Source organism: Oryctolagus cuniculus, chromosome 11, assembly GCF_964237555.1.
Source record: "Oryctolagus cuniculus chromosome 11, mOryCun1.1, whole genome shotgun sequence".
NCBI classification, from domain to species: Eukaryota; Metazoa; Chordata; class Mammalia; order Lagomorpha; family Leporidae; genus Oryctolagus; species Oryctolagus cuniculus.
Window position 1 is genome coordinate 34,064,270 of NC_091442.1, and position 21,653 is coordinate 34,085,922.

General features: G+C 40.4%; 1 protein-coding gene across 37 annotated transcripts in view; it reads left to right on the plus strand.

Moving 5' to 3' along the window:
• PLCB4 (phospholipase C beta 4) overlaps positions 1–21,653 on the plus strand; it is a 439,427-nt gene that overhangs the window by 94,026 nt on the left and 323,748 nt on the right. For 6 of the 37 annotated variants that reach the window (XM_051846241.2, XM_070052081.1, XM_070052070.1 and 3 more), the window contains one exon: positions 20,149–20,202. The exons of 27 other annotated variants lie outside the window; for them this stretch is intronic. The gene's annotated coding sequence lies outside the window, so the exon portion shown is untranslated. Of the gene's footprint in view, positions 1–20,148; positions 20,203–21,653 lie in introns of those variants that run through there. 4 more of the 37 variants (XM_070052078.1, XM_070052088.1, XM_070052076.1 and 1 more) reach the window with 2 other exon arrangements.

The following is a 21,653-nucleotide window of genomic DNA, read 5'->3' on the forward strand; positions in this document are numbered from 1 at the left end:
ATGACCCATTTGATGGAAATGAAAGTAATTCAAGTTGCATACTGTGAATACACAGGAGTGCAAGTATGGTAGAAAGGAAATGAAATGGAGAAGGAATCAGGACCCAGATCCTTAAAGGCTCATAAACTATGTTAAAAGATGAACTGAGGCACATTAACATTTTAAAGAGTTTATCTGAGCAAGCAGACAGCAGTTCATGAGTTGGGTAGCACTAGACTATTAGCAGTTCAGAATTCTACTGATGGGGCTCAAAGGGAAAGCTTTTACGGGGTTAGTAGGCAGCAAAACAAAGAGAAGATTTGATTGGTTCATGTGAACAGTTCCTGGTAAGAGACCACCTGGCAGTTTTTGATTGATTAACCTTAAGTTTTGTTTTAGTCTTTGACCTGAGCTGAGTTTGGTTTGTTTACCTAGGATGGTGTGTTGCTGGAACCATCCCAGTCAATGGCTTCCATGTAAATTTTAAAAGATTTTTAAAATTCATTTGAAAGGCAGTGTGACAGAGAGGAAGAAACAGTGAGAGAGAAAAAGAGACAGAGTTTTTCCATTCACTGGTTCACTCCCCAAATGGTTGCAATAGACAGGGCTGGCAGCTGACACCAGGAGCCCAGAATTTCATTTGTTTCCTTCTTGGGCGATGTGGTCCCAACTTGGCTCATCATCTTCTGATTTCCCAGGTATTTTAGGAGGAAGCTGGAAAAAAGAAGCAGAGCAGCCAGGACTCAAACTAGCACTCCCACATGGGATGCTGTTGTCATGAGTGGCGGCTTAATCTACTGTGCCACAATGCAAGCCCCATGACAAGTTTGCTTTTTCTTTTTTCCCCCTAAGCAGGAAGCAGAGAGACAGTTATGGTAAGATCATGGCAAGGTCACCATTACGCTTTCCTTAAAGTTTTAAATGGAGAGAAGTTGAAAATTCGACTGTGTATGGGTTTTAGATATTTATAGAACATTCATCTTTTCTTTTTAATTAGACTCTGGTTACAAACAGTATCAGTTTTTGTGATGTGAGAGTGCTTTTAAGATATTTTGTTTGTTCATGAAAGATCCATTACCATCTTGGAAAATTAAAATACATGGCCTCATTAGTAGGAAGGTTGGATAGAGGTTCAACCCAGACTTGGGACCTAAGGCTGGGGGAGAACTTGGCTGAGGAATCACACTTAGGGGTTTGTAGTGAAATAGGTTGTGGGGAGCATGGGTTAGGCCAGGTTACATAGGCTTTTTTATTGTGAGACTTCTAGAGACTTAAAAGCACTAATGTTGGATATATATTTAAGATGTCCTAAAATTGATTCACCATTAAGGAATCTTTGTTCTAGAAATAGTCACTATAGTGTGGCTGAGGACTAGTACTCCAAACAATGTGTCTCAGTTATCTAATGCCACAATGATACCATGTAACAAGCAACCACAAAACTCCAATGGAATACAATAATGAAAATATACTGCGTGTATCCTTGTAGCTGGTTCAGATATCTAAATTTGGGGTTGCCTGTCTTCAGCTGGTATCACTCATGTGTCTGTGGTCAGCTGTGGGGTGGGCAGGCAGCTGTGCTTAAAGGCTGTGGGTTTGCTGACTTATCTAGACTCAGCTGGCTGGGGGCTGATCTAGGATGACTTTGCTAGGAAGACCCAGGTGACTGTGCTATATATGTCTTTCCCCTCAAGACCTAGCATGTTCTTCTGGGCAAGGCAGAGGAGCTAGAAAGAGAACAAACCTAGTTCTGCAAGCACTTTTCAAACTTTACCTTGCATCGTGTTTGCTAACATGCCAGTTCGAGAGTGGGAGGCACAGATACAGGTAGGGAGAAGAATTGGGCGCTTTCTATAATCAGACTACCCAGGAACCCAACTTACAGATTGTTGGGTGAGATCACAATCAACTGAGCAAAGAATGAGGTCAGATTTCTCTCCATGCCATGGCCACAGGCTGTACTTCTAGTTCTGATAAGAAGCCTCATAATAGATCTTAGGGTCATAATACATATTAGGAAGAGAGAGTTCCTCTGGTTCTACAAAAGGCTTTTGATTATCATTCTGTGTAATGATGATTCCATTCACTGTCAAAGGGAATTTTGTTCTAGTTGCTTCATGGTGGAAATGAGGAAACAGGCAAAGAGATGTTTACTGATCTGCTTAACTCCACACAGCTAGCAAGAAGCAAAGCTAGGACTTGAACCTATATCCCCTCTCAAGCCATTTGGGTTTCAGTGACCTCAAAGCTTTATTGAAGGAGGGATGGATGGAAATGTATCAGTATGCATGGATTTCAACATTTTTAAGACCAAAATAAACTTATCTTTTAATCCCATTTTCCACGAACTTTTAGAAGTAGCCTCATTTTGCAATATTTATATATGAGCAAATCACACTGTGCCTGAGGGAATGATAATATAACTGACTTTTTAAATAGGAAGATGAGAGTAAAGTCATGCCTTGTTAGATGTCTTTGGAAGGGCCAAGGGCAAGGACAGTTAACCCTGAGTGATTGCTGAGTGCAGTGATAGGAGATCCTTGATAATCAACTTCTCCTGAGTTTTCTCTCCTCTGCCTCTTCCCTTCCCCCAAGAATTTCTGCTGCATCAGAGAAGTCAGCGGAGGACTTCTAAGAAGAGAGGCAAGAATTTGTGTTCTGTCTCCTACTTTGTCAAACCAGCAGATAAAATTATGAAGGCAGATTTAGCTTTCTAGAATAGCAGATACGTTAACACCTAATTTAGCTGACAGTGGTGGGAAACAATTTGTGCTACAACAGTAAAAATTTGATAATGAAATTCTTCCCATTTAAGTACTATAAAATAAACTAGCTATTTTTATGACAGCAGTACTTCTGGAACATTGCATATATTTCCTTGATCTACTAAACACAGAACAATAGAAACTTCTTCCTCTTATCCTTTTAGATACCAGTTATTGAACAGTGCAGTTATGTAGTACCATGCCTTGCAAAGAGCCCTGGATGTGTAGGGCATTATTACTGGTAATGTTTTCTCAGGCTACTATAGTAGGACTGCATGCTTTTAAACTAAATTCCTTTAGACAGATCTGTTTTTTTAGATTCTCTTAAAAATATGTATTTGTTTTATTTGAGAGGGAGAGGAAGGGAGAAAAAAGAAAAATATCTCCCATCTGCTGATTCACTCCCTACATGCCTGGGAGCCAGGAACTTAATCCAGGTTTTTGTTTTTGGTTTTCCCATGGGTGGCAGGGACCCAGCTACTTGAGCCATCACTTCTGCCTCCCAGTGTGCACCCTAGCAGGAGGCTGGTATTGGGAGCAGAGCTGAGACTTGAACCCAGGTACTCTGATGTGTAAAATGGGTGTCCCAAGTGGCTTCAGAATTGCCAGACCAAACCCTACCCCTGCTTTTTGTGTTCTTGTACTTGTATTTTTTCTTGTTTGTCTATATTTCCTTGTTGCTAGTTGACCAGGTTTATTTTGGGCCTGCTGAAGCACAAATTTGTTCTTAGATCCATTCCATGACCTTCTCCTGTGCTGCCACTCAATACAGGGAAGTGCATTCCCCAGGCCTCCCTGCCCTCTGGCTTCTGGATAGATTTGGCCAACAGGAAGCACAGGTGGAAGATTGAGGGGAGGGAGGGCTGAGAGACCAGGGTGTCTGTCCCTACCTCTCTGCTTTCTTTGGAGCCTCCAGGAACAGCTGTGTTTCTTCCACGGCTTCTGCTCTCAGCAAACTTCCCCTTTCTCTGCCTCAGCCTGTGCTTTGTGCTCGTGTGCTCCCCTTTCTCCACTTTGCTTGTGCTGTGTGTTAGCGTCCGGCAGGCGGCCCAGCCTCTGGCTCTGAGAACACCACCTCCTTCCACTATTCCTCCTGTAGGCAAGCCAGCGCTGTCCACTGTTGGTAGTCTCTGGGTTGCCTCTCTGTTACTTCTGTGGTCTCTCAGACTTCCTGTCACCTCTGTAACCTGCCCTTCAGTTAGAAAGACCTGGAGTAGTTTCTGTTTGACTTTGGCTGATAACAGTTTATTACTTTATTAGAGGGGTGGGGATAGAGGAATGGAAGGAGAGAGGGAGAAAGAGCTCCCGCTTGCTATGTAGCCCTTCATTCTGCAAATGACTTCAATGGCTGAAGTTTGGCTGGAGCCAGGAGGCAGGATTGGAATCTAGGTCTCCTATGTAAGTGGCAGAAGCTCAGTTACTTGAGTCATTACTGCTGCTTCCCAGTACCTAAATTACCAGGAAGCTGGAGTCAGGAGCCAGAGCCAGGTATTGAACTCAGGGATTCTGGTGTGGGTCATGGTGTCTTAACTGCTAGGCTAAATAACTGCTTCTTAGACAGTTTATTGAGATTGTGTCCTCTTGCAACTCTTTTACCCCTTCTAATGTGCTTTTGTAGTCATGAGTACAACCTCCAGGCTACCTAGTTTATTTTATTGGACATAAGGTTAGAATTACCACTGCAAAGCAGAGGAAAGTGGTTTTAGAGTGTGGATTCTGATGTCAGAGGGTTGGGTCTCAAGCCTAGCCACACTTCTCATTGGCGTTGTGACTCTGGGCATGTGTCCTATCCTGACTAACTTTTTTCATCTAAAAAAATGAAAAAAAATTACAGTACTTATGCAGCCTCGATGTGGGTTGCCCAGGACACGGACTGAAAAGTGGGAATGAGTATGCAAGGGTCTCTTCTGGAGTACTTTTGCGAACATGTGCTGAGAGGGGAGAAGATGGATTTGGGTTGGGGAAGAGTGAGAGGTTGAGCTGGGATGCATTTGGCAGAAGTCTTCAACTCCCCAGGGAGCTGTGGAGCAGGCTGGGCTGTCATTCACTGATACTCACCGCATGGTGTGCTTGGGTGGTGCTGCTTTCTCCGGCTGAGGGCCATTTTTCTGAGAGGGCTGACAGCTCAGGGCATCCCGCCTGCATCGCTCATATTGGCAGGGGAATCCTTTCATCGCTCCTGAAGTGGGGTCTGGGCATCACATCACAGTGTCCAGGTCACATCTCCAGCGGTATAGTCTGGGAGAAATACAGATAGTCTGGAAGCTGCATCATGTGGTGCCTAACTCTTGGTGAATGCTTAGTAGTAGTGGTTGCTATTCATGAATTAAATATAGACATTTCAGTAAATGGAGTAGGTGATGTCTAGTTTAGCTCTTCAGGATTTTTACTGACTTCTTCATAACCGTGTCCTGAAGAGGTGAGGAAAAGCAGAGTAAGTGATCTCTGGATAAACAGGGTTTTGTAGCTTCAACACATAGGCTGCTAAGCACATTTGTCGCTTGATGAGAGGGCTTCAAAACATTTGTGGAAACATGGAGTTAAAAGATTTTATGTGTGTTCTATGACCTTTTTGAAGCTTCCTTGTGTATGAGTGTGAATGTGGCATAATCAAACATGGCTTGGTCATAGGCTGTTAGATCTTTCTTCCCTCAGGGTTTTCATGGTCTTTAGTATCAAATTTGACTCAAATTACAGCCCCCATTTCATGAACTTTTATGGTGTAGCCATGGTGCTAAAGACTTCTCGGGATGACTCTCTAAGGTGCTGCAATTCCCATTTGATGATGAGACCAGCGGTCAGTGAGGTTAAGTGACCTGCCCCAGGTCACCAAGCCGAAAAGTGACACAGAGGTTCTTCCGCCTGGGCTGCCAGACCCTCTGCTACTGCCTGCTTTTCTCTACACATTTGAAGGATTTAAACAGCAGTAGGGGAAACCTCTGAAAATAACTCTAGCAAAGTGTAGGTGTTGTTTTGGTAGAAACATTTCAGCTGTTGCCATAAAAATCTTCCCCCAAATGGCTTTGTGAGAGCGAAGCTGTGCAGGCTCTGCTTGTGTTTATGATAGGAGCCGTATGGCTCAGCCACAACACAAATGATTTGTTTTCTTGGCCTTGTTGGCAAAGTGATTTAATTTCTGGATTTCCCCGAGGAGTACAACCTAAACAAATAAATGTCTTTATAATTGGATGTTTCAAAAGAAGCTACGAGAGAAAGTCAAAACGGGAAGCCCAGGTATGTTTTCATTCAGTGAGTAATACAGTAATGCGAAAGAATAGAAGTCAGTCGGAATTTCTCTTCCTAATTTTCAGCTCTCTGCTCTTCACTGGGAGATGACAATTATAGTCCACAAGCAAGGTGAGTGCTTAGGCCAGTGGGTGTTCAGCATTGTTTTTGAGGAACCGGGCAAAGCCAGCCACAATTTCTTTATATCTAATGCCTTCCTTTCTGCAGGAAAAAATAATTTTTCAAATTAGTCCAGGTGATATAGATGAGAAGTCTAGGAATCCTACCTCCCAAGATCAGAAATTCCTAAAAGTTCCGAGGAACCCCCTTTATCTGAGTTTGGATTTTGTGTAACGGACAAGTGTAATAGAACAGTGATGTAAGCAAGATGGAAATTCATGGAAAAGAAGTTCAGAATTAGTGATTGCGTGATTTCAGTGTAATAATCAGGAGCTCAAGTTCTCTCTTTTTGTACCACTAGTCCAATCCTGTAACTTCCATTTCACTCTGGTCACTAGGGCCAGTACCTTTAAGGCCATCATGTCTGTAGTCCAAATCTGTAGCAAGAAGAAATTAGAGAGAAGAAAGGAGCCCTGTGAGTTGAAGCAGCTTCTTCTATTTCTGCTATATTCCTGGAAGTTCCATATCACACTACAGTATATTCATTTCACTGACCAGCATTTGGTCTCAGGGCCATAGCTAGCTGCAAGCAAGCCTGGGAAATATAGTCTTCAGTTGGGCTATCTTTAGTTTAGGCTGTGCTACTGATGATTTAAAGGGGAGAGTTGATAGTGAATGATAACTGGACATTTCTGCAACTTTTGGGATTTATTACAATCCCAAATTTAGAAATGTTGGAGTTAACATGAAGAAGTAAATTTTGTTGGTGTGCATTACTCTAATAATCCTTAAAATCTTCTGAGGCTGATGTGCCTTATGAACAGAGCTGGTCCACTCTGGCCACCTTATTGGAGCAGAGAAAGTTCAGAGAAGCACATTTTTCTCCTGTCCTTCAACATATATTTATCAGCTCCCATGTGGCTTCTACTGTGTGAGATCTTTGCAGAGTCTAGGAGCTAGGACAGCATTTCCCATATTTACTTGATTATCTCCTTTTTTCCTCCCCATGTAAAGTCTATTAGCACTTCCAGGAAGGAGCATCTTAAGGTGCTTAGTTTCGAGTATTAACTTGGCAGTGTTCATCACTAGGGATTGAGAGAAATGCGTCTGTATCAGTTACTCTTGCTGCTTAAAAACAACCTCAGAGTTCAATACCTTAAACACAACAAGCTTTTATTATTGCTCACAAGTCTATGGCCAATAACGAACATAATTGGAGATTTTCAGTTTACAGATTGAGTCACTTGTCTTAGCCTATTAAATTGTCCTATTCAAATAATAACTTTATCAGTACTTAAAAGATGGTGATAGTTGTTCTGAAGAACCTTTTCTGGAGGTTTTCACTGCTCTTTCAGTCATATGCCATGGGTCCTTTTTTTTTTTTTTTCTTAAGATTTACTTATTTTATTTTAAAACTCAGAGTTACAGAGAGAAGGAGGGAGGGAGGAGGGAAGGAAGGGAGAGAGAGAGATCTAACCATTGGTTCACTATCCAAATGGCTGCAATAGTAAGGGCTGGGCCAAGCTGAGGCCAGGAGCAAGGAGCTTCATCCGAGTCTCCTAGGTGGATGGCAAGGGCCCAAATACTTGGGCCATCCTCCACTGCTTTCCCAGGCACATTAGCAGGGAACTGGATCAGAAGTGGATCAACTAGGACTCAAACCCGAGTCTGTAAGGGATTGCAGTGTTGCAGGTGGAAACTTAACCCACTGCGCTATAACACTTGCCCCCTGTTCTTAATCTCTGTATGTTTCAGACAGTACAGGGGTGTAGATCTAATGCCATGTTTTGGTTGACAAGCTCTTTAATTTTGGGAATATCATGGTCCTTGCACACATGTAGTTTCCTGGTCCCTAAAATAGACACGTTACAATATCTATTTCCATGTACTCAAGAAGTGATATGAAGGTCACATACGAACCTTGCTCAAGATACCTACCACTGACGTTGATGCTAGGTAATGGAACTGAGGCACAGAAAGGCTAAGGATCACACTAATGCTGCAAAGACCTGAGGTTTGTGTGCAAACAGTCTGACACTGTGGTCCTGTCTCAAACTGATGATCAAGAACTGTCTATCTGTAGGTGTGAGTTCATGGTCATTTGAAAAAGGAGATTAGTAAAGGTCTAGTTTTGACAGAATTAAGAGGGGTGAGGACAATAGCTGAGATTTTAGACATTAACTTTAGACTCGTAGTACATAGTCTGCAGTGAGAATTTACATAGCTTTTTCTGCAGGTGCATTTGACATTCAAAAGCAATCAGGTTGTATTATCTGTTCTTTGAGGGATTACTGGGCTCAGCACATCTTGAAGGTTACATTTGCAATCAGCATTAATTTCATTGTTAACCATTTTCCTTCATGTTGGTTACAGGGTTGTTTCTTTTTCTTTCGGTTTTTAGTCTAGTTGAGTGCTAGTGGAGCTCGTAAACTCACGTTTATTATTTAGGCAGGGTGTTAGCCTAGAGAGAGGAGGTGGAGCCTGGCTGAACTTCCTGGATCACAGCTCGTCCATGTCGCCATGTAATTTTCCTCCTGTGTCTTCCCCATCTTAGCCCCAAATGTCCCTAAATTGGAGGGGAGTTAAGGAGTCACCTGTGGCTATGAAGTGACTTTCCCATTGCATTTTGTAATTCATTCAAGATGGTCAAATTACATGAATCAAAGGAGGAATTTCCCTTGGAAGTAAACAGAGAAAAATCACACGAAGAAAAAGCTAAATAGGAGATTCCCATATGTCTTTTATATTCAAGCAGATTTTTTAAAAAGTCGTAGTATGTAAGGTGGCTGTTTGAGACAGTGACTAATTTAAGCTTAACCATTTACTGTAGTGACATTTAAGAAAACAACCATTCTTGGGTTGCTGTTTGAATTGGGCAGAGTGTTAAAATGGTGCATAAGCCTCGTGTCTGGTTGTAGATACATCTGGCTTGGTGCCACTATGGGTAAGGAGTGGCAGCCTCATTTTTAACTCTTAATAATTAAAATATTGGGACCTTTGTGTAGAGAGAAGGAAGTTGTCATATGAGATTTCAGATAGCACACTTGACTTTCTGCATCCTGTCGCGTGGTTTCAAACACTTCTCACTTGGTTGAATTTTAATTAAAAGAAAATAAAACTAGATAGAATGAGGATTCCACTTCATGTGAAGAATTTTGGTGAGGCTATAATTCACAGGCCAGAGGGTTGAGTTTGAATATAAATTTTCAACATATTAAGCAACTAATGTATATTTAATTCTTGTTATATACTTGGTACCATTTTTGTACTTTACATGTAATAACTCATTTGTCCTCCCAATAACTCTTTGAAGTAACTATTACCACTATCTCTATTTTACAAATGAGGAAAGTGAGGCAAAGGGAGCTTAAATAAGTTAAGGCATCAAATCAGTTATAAAGCTGATATTCAAACTTGGGCTGTTTTAATCACTACAAGTGTTTCTGGACAGTGTTTTCCAAATGGCATTCATTCAGATACCACTTGCATGCTTTCTGTCATGATGATATTCCAATTCTATTATTAAATGCTTGTCACTTTTTGTTTTACAACAAATAAATGTATTTAGAAAGGAAACTACACCACTACCTTAACTGGAAACATATTATGAGCCACAAATAATAGGTATCCAAAAAAATTAAAAAGTGAGAACCAAGTAGTGTCATTCATTCCTAAGCAGATGCCACTTCCTGCCACAAACCTGAGCCAGAGCTCTGCTCTTTCTTCTCTCCTCTCTTCTTCCTTCCCCTTCTCCCTCATGGGGAAAAATACATGCTCTTACAAAGCTGAGTCTCTAATGTGCTCAGTTCACAGTGTGGGGTCAGCCTTACTCAGGGGGATTCTGTGTTACTCTGTGCTGAATCTATAAGCCATTTAACTACTCTTCAGTTTATCAGTTCTAATGCTCGAGAGATCACTTTTCTAAAATATGAAGTTGTTGTACTGTCTTCAGAATTATCTTAGGGAAAGTAAAGCAAAAGAATCTTTAAGTGAATTCAAATCCTGTACTAGTCAATCCGAGTGAGGCTGTTATCTGAATTATTTTGCTTAAAGTCACTCACTCATCTGGCCCCTAGAAGACCTTAGAGGTTGTTTTGCAGCAAGGACTGTGGGTCCTTTTTAATCCAAGTTAATTCTAAGAAAATGTGACTACCCATTATTTTTTAAAAACAGATTCTTAGAATATGGCCTAAAATTGATCCTGGATACAGACCTACTGGTAGAAACACTAGAAAGTTTAAAGCTCTTTCAAATACATGTTGATCATTGGGAATAATGTTCCTCTCTTGTTATCACAGTGAAATTTTCTTTATATATGCGTAGTCTTCAAAAAGTTCATAGGAAATGTGCAGTATCTTTGAGTTCCATTTTCAAAGAATTTTTGAAGTACCCTTGTGTATGATATTCATGATTAACATAGCTACTATATATTGATTATGACACAAAAAGTAAAAGGTGTTTTTTTCATATGTCAGTTTAAAGTAAATGATGGATTTAGTGAGTTTTCATTTGATCACAGGGATTTTCCTCTTAATTCCCAGGCCTCTGTAAGAGCAATTCATGGGCAAAATTGAGAGTTATCAAAAGAATGTTTCACTGATTATCTGATCACATAATTTCCCTGTATTCTGATTATGCTTTTCTGATGCATTTTACATTACATGAATTCTTCAATCAGGAGGATTCTGTTAGCTGTGGCTCCTCTGAGTAGAGTAAACCTGGAGAGAGCTGAGCTTGAGAAAAGTTTTAACAAAACTAAAGATGGTGAATGACCTGGCATCATCTTGCTCAGTGTCTTCATTTCTATTTTAAGTGTTATATTTAATATTAATTATTATTATTAAATATTGTAACTTCAAATAGGTAGCAATATAAGGAAGGTTGCATCATTTGTGGCATTATTCCAGCTGTATACTGTTGGGTGTGCCAGTGAACTTGAAAAAGTTACTGACAGATTTTAGGCCTGATCAGTTGCCCGCAGTTAGGGTAAGAGGTTTGCGTATTGCACGAAGACAAGTTGATCGCCCGAATACACTCTTGTGTCTCGGATGGGCTGCTGCTCCATTCTAGCCAGAGCAGCATGATGAGCTGGACTTACTGTTTGCTGGCGTGGAAGAGAACACCTTCATGTGTAGATTCCCTCTGGTCGTGCCATGATGCATTTCGCCAAGTAATAGAGAACCTTGGCTGGAGTAGGTCTCTAACAGCTTTGCTGTGGCTTATTTCAATGTAGCCTGGGGTTGTCCTACCTTGTCTCAGACTAGGTTTTAGAAACCAGAACTGGGTAGGAGTGCGTCCTAGCTTTGGGAATAAGATGGTTAGGTCCTCAAGGGCATGGGCTTACCTGCTTTGTACACTATCATGTAACTGGCACCTGATACAGCACTGGGTGCAAGGTGGGCACTCAGTAAATATATGTTGGATAAACTGGGTGATGGACTTTTTTTGGCATTTTATAACTTTTTATTGGTGATAATAAACCACAACTAAACCTGTGTGTGTATGTGTGTGTGTCTCTGTGTGCAAGTGCATGTGCACATGGTGGGTTTTATAGCTCCTTAACAGAATCAGTTTCAGTTCTTGGATCTAGGAAAGTTATCTTGGAGTCAGTGGCTGGTTTCCTATGAAAACAGTTTCCCTGAATGAAAAAGACAGTTACAGGCTCTTTGAAAGGCAGAGACAAAGTAGGAGATGACTCCTGCTCCTTCCCTTTTTGTATCTTTGTGAGAAGGAGCCTGCAAGGGTTTAAATAGAGAGAAGCTATATGGCAGGTAATTTTCACTCAACCTTTAAACTCCAAGGATTACAGCGTGGTAGGAAATAAGGTTCTTTCTTTTGTGAGATGATTGATGCTGGCAGCTTGAAAACATGAAAAGGACCTTCAGTGGAGAGAAGGGCTCCCATATTCAGGGATAGCAGAAAGAAAGCCAGAGTTACATCAGAGGACTTAATGAAGTCTGTAGCAGAAAGGCAGTTACCAACCCAGCACCCATGATGTGCCTGGCCATAGAGTGGACACATAAATATAAACTGCTTTTGAGACAGTTGTTATTTCGGGGATCTTAAATATTTCAGATAGATACTATTTTCTCCATTTTATACATAAGGCAACTGAAGTTTATCAGTTTTGCGATTAATCCAAAACCACATAAACTAAAGCCTATTTGATCTGAACACCCGAGCTCTTTCTACAGGTTAAGCAATTCTTTGCCTTTCTTTTTTTTTAACTTTTATTTAATAAATATAAATTTCCAAAGTACAACTTTTAAATTAACAATTCTTTGCCTTTCTTTTAATTAGATTTTGTGTTTAGCGCTTATTCCAAATGGTTTACAGTTTTCACCATTTGTAAAGGAAGAGTTCTAGCTTTACAGGGAAGGTAGTGTTGGATTTCAGACTCAGTGTTGGGAATTTCAGCTAGTACACCTGGATGTGCATGGGGAGTGGGGGCGAGGTAGATGGTATCCAGGTAGTCCAAATCCTTGATATTCCAAGTGTGGTTCCTGGACCAGCAGCGTGGAAACCATCTGGGAGCTTGTTAGAAATACAGAATCTCAGGCCCCACAGCAAATCTCCTGAACCACACTCTGCATTTTAACAACCATCCCATCTCCCCAGATGATCTGTGTGCATGTTGAAGTTTGCGAAGCTCTAGTCTATGCTACTGTGTCTGTAAGACAGCACCAGTAAGTTCACCCGGTGTTTGGAATTTTCGGCAAATCAGTAATACAGGATTCTGGCAACCATACGTTGTTGTGGTTTATTGAATACTTTCTATGTACAAGCTTATACAGTTTTTTACAAAGGTTTTTCTTCTCTCAATAGTTTCAGTAGCCCTGTGAGGTGAAAATGTTTATTCTTCTTTTAGAGATGAGAATCCTGGATCATTGAGAGGTTCAGTAATTTGTCCAAAATCAAATAGTTCTGATACCAACCCTGTTGTATCTGATGTCATGCTGTCAGCATCTCGTGATGGTTGGAAACTTTGATTTGCAGCACAAAGACAGTTCACAAATCACATTAGGGGAAATAAGTTTTATTTTGTTGACTCTACATAAAGAGGCATAATTGAAGATACATCTTTTTTTTATTATTATTTGAGAGAGAGAGTTAGACAGTGAGAGAGAGAGACAGAGAGAAAGGTTGGTTCACCTCCCCAAATGGCGGCTACGGCCGGAACTACGTCAATCCGAAGCCAGGAGCCAGGTGCTTCTTCCTGGTCTCCCACGTGGGCGCAGGTGCCCAAGTACTTTGGCCATCCTCCACTGCCTTCCAGGCACCCATATGGGATGCCAGCTCTTCAGGCAGAGGATTAACCAAGTGAGCCATGGCGCCGGCCCCAAAGATACACCTTCCAAGCATTGTTTATAAAGGATTTTGTATGTTTTTTTTTCCTCCTTGGAGTAGAATAAATAAAATATTTAGATTAAGGAGTGTAAGTAGTGTGTTTTATTTTTCTATGGCTCTGTCATAACTTTAAAGATAAGTTAATTTTCTACTTTTTACTGATATTAATAAAGTGTAATTTGATATACTGATTATATTGATAGGACATGTTAACACTGATAATCGTGATGCAATAAAAGATGTTCAGTGAGGCCAGCTTGAAGAATTAGGAAAACATTGATGAACATGTTAGTTCACAAGATAGTTAATTTTGTGTTGTTTGTTGCTTCTGTGGTTTTACTTTCTGTCAAATTGTTTTGTTTTACGATTTATTAGGTGAATGATCTAGGCAGACTGAACTGGCAGTTTTTATTAGAATGTCATTACCATGCTTTGAAATAGTGTTCCTTACTAATTTGTCCTTTGTTCCCTGGAACAATGAATTGACTTCACTCTGAGTGCACTGGGTTGCTGGCTCTAGAATTGATCTTTTGCTAAGTTAAAAGGATCAAGGACATTATTAATTGTTTTGGGCTATAATCCACAGACTTTGGGGAACTAAGGGAGCAGAAAGTGTGACTTTTGTGTTTTGGGGATTTGCAGGAAAGGAAGGAGAAATGGAAGAGGCAGAGATCTGCCTGTACCTAAAAAGTTGTCTCATTTGTCATAGCACAGGAAATGAATATGTTAATCCTTTCTTAAATTCCCTGGTAATGAGAACCAGAAAATGGAATCGATATATTATTTAGAGATGCTAGAAGAAAAGATGCTGTGTAAGAACATTAAAGAGAATAGGGGGGTGGGGGCTGATGCTGTGGATTACAAAGCTAAGCCTCCACTTGCAGTGCCAGCATTCCTTATAGGTGCTGGTTTGAGTCCTGGCTTCTCTACTGCTGATCCAGCTCTCTGTTGGTGTGCCTGGGAGAGCAGTGGAAGATGGCCCAAGTACTTAAGCCCCTGTACCCATGTGGGAGATCCAGAAGAAACTCCTGGCCCAGCCCCCACTGTTGTGGCTTTTTGGGGAGTGAAACAGTGGATAGAAGATTTCCTCCTCCTCCTCCTTCTCCTCCTTCTCCTTTCTTCTCTTTCAAATAAATAAATGAATATATATATATATACACACATATATATGTATATGTGTGTGTATATATATGTATATATATATATATATATATAAAAGAGAATTGGAAGGAATGTTATCTGCACTGGTGACACAGCCTTCATTCATGGTTACAGGGCATTAGTATTTAAAGTGATACTAGGGTATCTTGTTGTGGAAGGGCAGTGTCAAATGTGTAAAGTCTCTTCTTAGTAAAAACTTACACATTCTCACATAGCTTTAACAAGCTGGGTTTTTGTTTGTTTACTTTTAATTCACAGACTTTTCCAGTGGTGTGCTGGTAAATGTTTAACAATGGGCTCTGGATTGAGGCCGGAGGAGATGCCTGGCATATATATCATTTTCTAATTTCTTTGGTATAAGTATTCACATCATGGCCAATTTCAAGCTACTGAATTGCCATCTCCAAACCTGGACACGAACAGGGGTAGCACACCACTGCTTTTAGTCCAAAGACACCAGAAGGGAGGCTGCTAGGGTAGGCATTAGAGGCAGAAAAGGCATTGAACTTGGGAAATAATAAGGCAGAACAGTTGGGAGAGGGGTTTTCTGTGAAATAAATTTGAGCATCTCTGAAGCTACTGAGATGAAAAAATAGTTAAAGGTAGGAGGGAAAAACCTACATAACAGCAGCACATGGCTATCCCTCAATATTAAACCTTTGAAGTGTGTTTGTCAAATTTGATATTTGATATTCTGAGGGAAATCAGAATATTTCTCTGATGGAGCCCCAGAAGGTAGAGTCTTTACCACAACAAGGCCCCGGGTGCTTATTTGCAGTACAGAGGTCAAAGGCCCAGGTGGGTCCCTCGAGAAGCAGAACTTGTTCCTAATTTGATTTTTCTTGTTTCCTAAAATACCCATGTTTCCTTTTTCTCATTTCTAAAATTTTGGTTTATATTGTGGTTTTTTTATTTTTAAGTGCTAATAAATTATTACAAATGTGAATAACAATATAATAAAATCCCACCTTTATAGACTTGGTAACTGTAAACAGCATATATTGACTGCTAGATATGAAATAATTTAAAAATAGCACATATGTACTTTCTTCTACCTTCTACAATCTCTTGATTGTGTTACCTTTTTTTTTTAAGTTGACAAGATATATAAATTTTCAATCTATTTGTTGTACCATAACTGTTTAGCTTTCATTCCATATTTAAATAAATTCTGTTGCAAACTGAAGAACAAAAGAAAATAGCAACCCAGGAAGTGTAACAAAATGAAATAATAGAATTAAGATGAAAAACCACCATGTTGTTGGAAACTGTATTGTAAGGAAGGGTAAACTCATTCACTAGAAAGAAACTGTATTTTGAGTGAGTCATCTAAAACAAAGTGATTACGGCAGATGTAAACAAGAACTCAGCAGTGTTTGTAATTATTATGAAAGATGGAGGAAGTTTTTACTTTTAAATATGCCTTCTGTCATCTGAACTTTTTCAATAAACTTGTGTTACTTTCACAATTCATTTTTAAGATGTCCCGGACAATCCATTTATGGTAATGAGACACAGCTGCGTTGCCCTGATTTTTGTCACATGCCTGGTTCTCAGCAAATACCAGCATCTCAAGATATCCTAGCACCATGATACATATCCTACATTTGTTTCAGGCTTTGGAATGCATGTTTATCTCTTTTCATTCTCATGGAGAAATTCAGGTTCAAGGAAATTAAGCTGTTTGTCTAACATCACATCATCCTATGTCTTCTGAATCCTCTTCTAAGTGAAAATTGTTCACCACATATGGTAGTCATTTCTTCAATAGAATAATGTGATTGTGCTTCTGTTTATTCATTAGATGTGAAATAGAAATGTAAGTGTTTTATTACTTTAGAGAGAGAGAAAGAGAGAGAGAGCGAGAGAGTGACTCCCATTTACTAGTTTACTCCTTAGATGTCTGCAGTTGCAGGGGCCAGCAGTATGGAAGGCAACAAGCTAGGTTGCTTACATAGGTGGTGGGAACTCAGTCACTTGAGCTGTCCCTTTACCTCCCTGCATCTGCATTACCAGGAAGCTGGAATTGAGAGCCAAAGCTGGATATTGAACCCAAGCACTCTGATATGGGATATAGGCATCTTCATGGGTGTCTTAACCAGCAGACGAAATGTCTTATTTTTTTATTTTTTTTTTAAATTTTTTTATTATTTTTTTTTATTTTTTGAAAGGCAGAGTGGACAGTGAGAGAGACAGAGACAGAGAGAAAGGTCTTCCTTTGCCGTTGGTTCACTCTTCAATGGCCGCAGCGGCCGGCGTGCTGCAGCTGGTGCACCGCGCTGATCCGAAGTCAGGAGCCAAGTACTTATCCCTGTCTCCCATGGGGTGCAGGGCCCAAGGACTTGGGATATCCTCCACTGCACTCCCTGGCCACAGCAGAGAGCTGGTGTAGAAGAGGGGCAACTGGGACAGAATCTGGCGCCCTGACGGGGACTAGAACCCGGTGTGCCGGCGCCACAAGGCAGAGGATTAGCCTAGTGAGCTGCGGCGCCGGCGAAATGTCTTTTTTTTTTTTTTTTTTTTTTTTTTTGACAGGCAGAGTGGACAGTGAGAGAGAGACAGAGAGAAAGGTCTTCCTTTGCCGTTGGTTCACCCTCCAATGGCCGCCGCGGCCGGCGCGCCGCGCTGATCCGATGGCAGGAGCCAGGAGCCAGGTGCTTTTCCTGGTCTCCCATGGGGTGCAGGGCCCAAGCACCTGGGCCATCCTCCACTGCACTCCCTGGCCACAGCAGAGGGCTGGCCTGGAAGAGGAGCAACCGGGACAGAATCCAGCGCCCCGACCGGGACTAGAACCCGGTGTGCCGGCGCCGCAAGGCGGAGGATTAGCCTAGTGAGCCGCGGTGCCGGCCCGGCGAAATGTCTTATTAAAAACATCAGAAGACTGTAAGTTATTTTAGAAAGATTTCAATCTCTAAAGGTACATGATTGGGAAAAATAGCTTGTGTGGATTTTTAAAAAGTTTTATTTATTTATTTGAAAGGAAGGGAGAGAAAGAAATCTATGTCTATTGTTTCATTCTCCAAATACCCATAATAGCCATCACTGGGCCAAGTTGAAGCCAGGAGTCAGGAACTCCATCTGAGTCTCCCACATGGTAGCAGGGACCCAAGTACATGGGCCATGATCTACTGCCTCCCTGGTGTAATAGCAGGAAGCTGGGTTGGAAGCAAAAGAACTGGCACTGGAATCAACCCTCCAAAATGGAATGTGGGTGTCCCAAGTGGCTGCTTAGCCCAATGTGACAATGTTTGCCCCCCAGCAATTTGTTCTTGAATATTCAGGTGGATGAATCTGGTTTTGACAATTACTTCACTGAAGGACATGTGAACCACCAATCTGTTTTGGTGGCTCTATCCTGGAAATCCACTTCATCATATAAATCAGCACAATAGACTGTGTGGGTGCTTCTGGGGATTTGTGGGGATTTTTGGAGTTACAGGGGAATTGCTGGGGATGTGTGGAGACTGCAGGGCTCTAGGACTTGAGATAAATGCAGGTTTGAGTTGGGAGTCAGGTTTTACACATGGTTTGCTGGAGTTTCCATGATTAGATTTCTTTCTCTTGAACCTACTTGCGTGAAAATGATTGAAGTGTGCATGTACAGTAGGCACACACCTAAACATTTGTGGGAAAGTGGAATGAAAAAATACATTTATTTTGATGCAAAGAAATTTGAAATCAGTGAAGCTGTTTTTTTTTTTTTCCATAACACATTTTCCATGAACTTTTGGATGACTTCTAGTGTGCATGGATGCCATGGTGTTGAATATAGGTTGGTATTCTTAATGGTTACTCTTGGCTTGGAGTCAGTATTTTGACTTGGGTTCCTGCTGTGTAGAAAATGTTAGCTGAAGTTTATCTCTGAGATGTGACATTTGGCTTTTGGGGTGAGAGCAGATGGATGACCACAAAACAGAACCTGCCACTATAATGAATGCAGAGGTTCAAAACAAAATGTCCAGCTTCTTGAGGCTGGGCACTGTGCTGTCCCTCATAGGTTCTGGCATATTATGAGGAATAGAGTAGGTATCGATTAAAGACCTATATAGTGCTTCCACTTAGAATAACAGGTTAAACTTTATAATGTTGAGAAATCTAGAAGTTGACCACCCTGTAGTTCCAGAGATACTAGCACAAATTGGGACAGATAGAAAACTTAATAATTTAATATGTTTTAAATTCTTTGAAAATGTGTCATATGTTAGGTTGATGGATTCAAACTTGGCTAATGGAATCTAAGGTTAGTAACATTTCTCAAATCTGTCTAATGAAATACAGTTTTCTGAGGCTACCCCTCAAATAAAGGGTTCCATGGTTAAATAAGTTTGGGAAACGAAGCATTAGCTATCTCTTCTCAAATTCATGATGAATATGAGTATATAAAAAGCTCAAAAATGAAACAGTTCTCAGCTCCAGCTTCTGATTTCAGCTTCCTGCCAATGTAGACCCTGGGAGGCAATGGTGATCTTCTAAGTAATTAGGTTCCTGCCACCCACATGGGGAACCTCGATTGAGTTCCCAACTCCTAGCTCCGACTCTGGCCCGGCTCTGGCCATTGCAGGGAGTAAACCAGAGAAGGGGGAGCTTCTTCTGTCTGTCTGACCACCTCTCCAGAAAACCCACAAAACTCAGAAATCTTGCAGTATAAAATTCCCTTTATGTTGGTGTAGGAGCATCCTAAAACTTCACCCTGGAAATTTGTTTTATAGAACATTTTACAGTCTCTGGCACATTTTTGAGAAATGTTTATTTGAAATGTTTTTGGTAATGGTAGCACTCTAGGGAGTTATATATAACAACATGTGTGTTAACATGTTAATTTGATATAGAATTAAAAGCCTGTGAAGGTATATTTCCAGGACAGAAATCTCAACATTTTACTCTTTGTGCAAGGGAGATAATCCTTGGGCTTCACTTTAGATATTAGTTTTTTAATATATATATATATATACACACACACATATCAGTTCTACTAGTGACTTAAATTTTTAAAAAGCTGTATTTATTATTTGGACTTGAACTCTGAAGGGAGAAAATAGGCAGAAAGTGACAATCAGTTTGAGGAGATTAAAACAAAGATTTTGAACATTTTACAACCAAGTTATTAAATTTTCTGAGTTGTGGGTGATCAGTAGTTAATGCTTTCCTTTCGGTTTACATCTTGAGTTCTTCAGTATTTTTTTTTTTTTTTTTGGTAGCCTCGATATAGGAAACCCAAAGATCTGTTTTAGGGAAGGGTTCAGGTGTAGGCTTCCTCGTGATCTAGTGGTCATTCCCGGGCAGTGTTACTCGGCAGTATGCCTGTAATGTAAAAAGCCCTTGCTCTATTTGTTGTCTTGCTTAGAATAGTTGAAACAGTGTCTCAGCCACTGGGTCTGGATATTGTGTCACCACAGGCACCATTGGCCCAGCCTCTCACTTTGTGGCTGAGGAGTGGGTGGGACCTTGCCTGAGAGGACCAGTGCCAGTCACTGGTTGCCTCATCCTCAGTCTCTGGAAAGAGTGAGCCTCTTCAAGAACTGCCCTGAAGTTCTCCCTTTGCCTTGGACAGGCTCTTGAGAGTCTGGGTCTGACTGCGTGGAGCTGAAATCCTACTCCCTTTCAGGTAAGAGAACATACTGGAAAACAGCTTTGAGTGGAAGTTACATGTACATTGGGAACTGTTTTGATAAGTTTATGGTTTTATAGCTTCTTAAAAGGCTATCTCAATTTTATCTTCATGCTTCCCGAAGGCAAGCAGCTATAGGTATATAGAGTGGTTTAAAAATAAGAAAATATTCCTGTCTTTAAATTGCATAGAGCACTCAAATATTTTCATGCAAATTGTTTTATTTATTGACTGTTGAGTTTTTCTTTAGCTTTTCTAATAAGAGAACTCAAAACACAATTAAGTCAATAAAGTATACTAGACCTTGTCACTTTGTGGTAATTTTGACATTAATTAGATATAGATTTATTTTAATATTTCTTCATAAAATTTCTCTAAACTTAAGTGTAACACAAATGGGTTTTCAGTAATGTATTTATGGGTATGATTTGCCTGACTCATATGATTTTATGTGTGTGCTATTTAGCAATTTCCATTTTTTAAATACTAACCATGTATGTGAGGGTAGTGATACATGTGAGGTCTCTGTACCTTTTGCTAAATTTTGATGTGAATCTAAAACTGCTGTAAAAATAAAGTATTTAAAATACTAACCAGTTTCTTGGTAATACTTTCTGTAAGTGCTTAAAAAATGCAATAAAGCATAGATAATGTTAAACATATTTTCCATCATAAATAAAGTACTTACAAAAGCTCATTTATTTTTGTTTTTCATAACTTAATAGTGAAAGTATGAGATATATTTCAGTAGTTTGCTTTGGTTCTCTTTTTTTTGTTCGACTATATTAAGATAGGTGAAATGATTATTTTTTAAAAATCTCTTTTCCTAAATAAGTGAGAACAGAAATGTGTTTTTGCATATTGTCTTAGAAATGGACATATTCATTATCTTGGAAAGCTAATGAATCACTGCAAAAAATTCCTTCCTGAAATAAACCTTTGGAAATCAATAACTTAGGAGTTGGTTTGTCTGGTGGACATATTTCTAAAAACTGCTTTTCATATAATATTCATGGACAGAGAAGGGATGCTGAAGTCCAAAACTTGCAGTTAGTACACAATTTTATTGTTTTCAGATAGTTTTATAAAAATATTTCATATCACATACTTTGTTTTTTTTCTATGAGAAATATCTGAAGATCGTTAAAAACATATGGATTAGCTCTCTGCTGTGGCCCAGGAAGGTAGTGGAGGATGGCCCGGGTACTTGGGCCCTGCACCCACATGGGGGACCAGGAGAAAGCACCTGGCTCCTGGCTTTGGATCAGCGCAGTGCGCCGGCCACAGCACACCGGCCACAGCACGCCGGCCGTGGCAGCCATTTGGGGGGGGGGGGGGAGTGAACCAATGGAAGGGAAGACCTTTCACTCTGTCTCTCTCTCTCTCACTGTCTAACTCTGCCTGTCAAAAAAAAAAATTTTTTTAAATATTGATTAATGAAAGAAAAA